This window comes from Limulus polyphemus, unplaced genomic scaffold (assembly GCF_000517525.1).
Source record: "Limulus polyphemus unplaced genomic scaffold, Limulus_polyphemus-2.1.2 Scaffold657, whole genome shotgun sequence".
Lineage (NCBI taxonomy): Eukaryota > Metazoa > Arthropoda > Merostomata > Xiphosura > Limulidae > Limulus > Limulus polyphemus.
In genome coordinates this window covers 174,708-179,330 of record NW_013666267.1, presented here as the reverse complement: position 1 = coordinate 179,330, position 4,623 = coordinate 174,708, and the positions used below count along the sequence as shown (strand labels likewise).

Here is a 4,623-nt window from a genome sequence, read left to right as displayed (position 1 = left end):
TTCTAGCGTTGTAAGTCCGCAGATATACCGCTGTGTCACTGGGGGGCGTTAAGAGTTAAAGGATAATGACACCTGTCTTTTCTTTTTTGTTAATCGACCATACACTTTGTTTAAATTTATAGTATTAGTATTATTTACACACACAAATATATATATATATATACATATATAGATATATAATTAGTACTTAATTAGAAACTGCAGTAAATTATATTTTAATACATGTTTCAGACCAGCATTAAATAAATGCATAAACTAAAACAGTTCTTATTTTAGAAACATACAAGACAGTCTTTTAAACAACAAACCTTATAACGCTGTTCTACATTTGGAATACAATGAGAAAAAAAAAATATATTTGTCTGTCAACGTACACGATGATAAGGCGACCTCGTAGTCCTAGTAATCACATCGCGAGCGCTTGTAGTTAAATACTTAAAACCAGAAGAAATGCAAGAAATCAATATTGACGTATTGTTCTTCTGCTACTACTTGTAGTTAACTGTAAGCGCCTGTGGTCAGATTGGCCGTAACCCGTATACTTAAACGTATACAAATTGTATTCAATTGCTATTTTCCTGCAACCGTGCTAAACTATTTGATAATTATTTCATCATTTATATTCTTAATTGGCTCAAAGTAAAAACCAATATTATGAAACTTTGAGAGTAATAGAGAGACAAATAAAATTCTTGACGCCCAACCCCGTTTCTGTTGAGTTATGCGCACCTGTTCACGTGCAATCAATCAAGCCGCATACGTAATACGCTTCCTGCCTATGATCTGGTTGCGCAATCATTCATACTGCAACAATAGCGTCGACTAGCCACGCCCTTACAAAGAGCACAAATATTACTGCACATTTTATGAACGAAGCAACTTTACAGAGACCGCTCCCGGGTAAGCGCATTAAAGATAGAAACCGGTAGAGAAACTTGTACAAAATATAAAAGCATATAATTAATTTAAAATATTAAGATGCATTTTAATTATATTAAACTCGTTTATGAAGTGTTCTTAAAAATAAACTAAGATTATATGTCGGCAGAATATTTTCACCAGATCAATGTATTAATGTCCAATCTTCTTATCAATCTATTAAGAGCATAAAAAACGCTCACGTGGAGAAAAGTTTAGCGATGTATTATACAGTCGACGAAAGAAGCTATTTGAACTTATACTCGACAGGTGGCGTGCTAAATCCACGCTCATATTCCCTCACTGTTGGTTATTTGTTACTCGTTGGGTTGTGACGATTTACTCGGATAATAAAATCTAATTCAATTACCCACGGGTATCGATTTCAAATAATAAAATCGGTAATCGTTTCTATTCAAAAATGGTAATAATAATTTTATTTGCATAATGTTATCCTCGAATACACGAACAAACCGTTAATTGATTAAATATCAAATTATATTGAATAATTAGGGTAATTCTTACGTGTCACGTCACTTACGAAATAGTTCTCCGCGGGGAATGCTGAGTGCAAAGAGAGCTGTGTTAAGTTCTTCTAGTCTTGTTCTAAGGGTTTTGTTTTGTAACAACGTCGTTGCAACTTGCTGTCCTAACCTTGGTCTGATCACTGGTTGATAACATTGTAATGTCAAGGCTATTATCTGAACTTTCGTCTATTCAGCATGGTAATTACATTGTAAATATGTGATTATCATTTAGATCTGGGCCTGAATAATATGTTGCTGTCATATGTTATTAGGCAAAGTAAGTGACATAAGTATAGATAAAAAAATAACGTCTCAACCATAGATATCAATTACTACTAAGAGCATACACTAAATGTTGGTTTTGATATTTTATAAATTATTTTTTCTTAGTAAGAAGAGTAGGTTATTATTTAAGATTTGTTAATCACATAATTGAAAATAGGCTAACCTTCTTACTCTCACTATTAACAGATGATATTTTCATGGATGTTAAAATGGCCTGCCATTTTTGTCAGGCTACTTTTCAAATTGGACTGAGTTCTGCCGGGGTACGTTTCTTGTAGGTTAAGTTTCAAGTAACTAAAGGAAATGACATAGTTTCTTCTAAAAACGTTTCTGGTAGACTAAGCTGGATGGCGTTCTGACAGATTAAGTTTCTGGTAAGCTAAGTAAAGACATGCTTTTCTGTAAACATTTCTGGTAGCCTAAGTGGACGGAATCCTGACAGATTAAGTTTCTGGTAAGCTAAGTGGATGGCGTTCTGACAGATTACGTTTCTGGTAAGCTAAGTAAAGACATGATTTTCTGTAAACATTTCTGGTAGCCTAAGTGGACGGAATCCTGATGGTTACGTTTCAGACACGTAAAAAAGGACTGTGTCCGGACCAAATGTTGCAAATTATAGACACACACTACTTCACAAGGTTTTTGGTAGAATTATATTGTTAAATAAGTTTGTTTTTAGTAAAGTAATACTTGCAATATAATGTCTACTTCGGTTGGGAGCAAAATGTTTCTAATACTCATACAAGTTGGTGCGTGATTTATCTAAGTATTTTAGAATATTGTATCAATTCTATGTACTTTTCTAGTACAAAAAGATAAGTTTCAATTTAGTTTTTGGCCGTATCACTTTATTCTTTCAAAAAAAAAGACAAAAAATTATAGAACCAACTCATTTTTGTTCGCCAGAAACGTTTACTTTGGTTTATTAAACGAATTTCAAATTGTATAGTTTTCAAACAAATATACAACAACTTCATTTCACATATCCTTGAATATTGAACTCGCCCGTCTGCATTTCACATAGGTTCATAGCTGAACTGTTTACCGTTCATAATGAAGAGTAAGTTATTGTCAAAACAGGAGCACATTGTAAAGTGGACTTTATATGGCCAATATCTGAAAGGTCTGTAATTTGTAAAAGTCCAGTAGCACAAACATGGCGATTTTCATTTAGCAGCTAAATACCCTCTTCTTAGTCTTAGTTTGATAAAACTCACATATTTAATTTCTATTTCTTTCGTAATTAAATGTACATATTAAATATAATTATCACTTTCCCCGATCAATCGCAGCAACTTCACGAGCGACAGGATATATATCTCATTTACTTCTTTAGTTCACATTTAGTGACAATATACGTAATATCTTTATCAAATTTCTAACAGTTAGAACAATAAATATTTAGTAAATTTATTTCAATATTATTATTTTCGAACTAACGTATAATGTTTACATAAATATATATGATCTAGGTGGTACTCTAAACTAAAGTACAAGGTCAACTTTTATGTGAATCCGGTTAGTGTTAATGTCATTTCAACAGTATTGAATAAACTATTTTAATTTTATTAAATATATCTATTGTTTTTAAGATTTGATGTAAAGTACTTAACTCATCATTAACATATTTTAGGGAAGAGAAGAAAAATGAACAATTATATCTATTGTTATTATTATTTGGGATTATTTACTTTACTTACATAACTAAATACTTAGTACTTGTTACTCACTATTAGCTTACTGCAAGTTGGGCAACATGACGAGGGTTAAAACCTCCTGTTCGAACGAGAAACGAAAAATGTGGTTCCTCACCTTCAAAGTGACAGTGAACTAGTTAAACTTTCACTTACACTTATTTTCTTAATCGTATTCTAGTTCTACCGCCCTTGTACGTTGACAAGCATTAATTTAAATGCTGCCAAGTATACATTTCAACACTATCGGTATCGATATCAGTCAGTTACCGTTTTAGAGTTCGTAGAAAACAACTTTCGTGTTGTTTATGATAGGCCTTGAACGAGTGCAACATAGTGTACCGCACTTGATTCCACAGACATTGGTCAGACCTGCCTCATTACGCTTTCACTGGGCCATGATGGCCATCCAGGAGTCTCGTGCACCACACTCAACGCGCCACCCTACAGTTTCGTCTGCTCAAGACGAACTTGCCAGCTAAGGTGTACTGTTCTACCGCGGGTAATTCACAAGGACCGGTTCATTTTTAATATGGGGGAAAACAGTGGTAGCAGCATGTAATTATTTAGGCCAGTTATCTGTAATGCAAGCAACGATAGGAGAACGCAATGGCTTATTTGCTTTTAAAGTTAAACTGGGGAAGAGAGAACAATTTCAACTAACACTAAATAATATGCACGCACATTTTATTAAAAACAATTATAACTTTATTTGAGTGCCTGTATTTCTCCATTCACTAATTATAAATATGATGTTTTATTGTCAGATTTCCCAGTTTAATCCAGAGACTTGAGCTTGAAACCAATATTAACAAGCATCAAACTAACAGCATGGAATCTAAAGTCAAATCATTATATATATATATATATGTGTGTATATATGAATTCATATAAGGCCAGGCCTCAGGAATATGTATTGACGACTGGGTTTGAAGATATGTTGATTTTTGTTTCGATTTCATCCACCTATTATTGGTGTGGTTTTAGCAACATGCACTTGCCAGTTTTTGAGTGATTTTTACTTACACAAAAGGGAACCTTTACTAGAAGTTCAGTTTTGTACTACCCGTTGAGTGTATAGAATTCTTGAAAAAGCTTCAATACTTTTCAAGCAGAGAAAGGTTCCAGAAAACGTGTTCCAACAGAAATGATCTCCTAGTAACCAAAAGCATTTACAATGCTCGCGTTCCTATCTGCGA

At 33.4% G+C, this 4,623-nt stretch overlaps 1 protein-coding gene across 1 annotated transcript in view; it reads right to left on the bottom strand.

Annotated features, from left to right (window-relative positions):
* LOC106459758 (leucine zipper putative tumor suppressor 2 homolog) overlaps positions 1 to 3,928 on the bottom strand; it is a 48,655-nt gene extending 44,727 nt beyond the window's left edge. The window contains exon 1 of the mRNA XM_022386307.1: positions 3,461 to 3,928. The gene's annotated coding sequence lies outside the window, so the exon portion shown is untranslated. The remainder of the gene's footprint in view (positions 1 to 3,460) is intronic.
* Between the last annotated feature and the right edge of the window lie 695 nt (positions 3,929 to 4,623).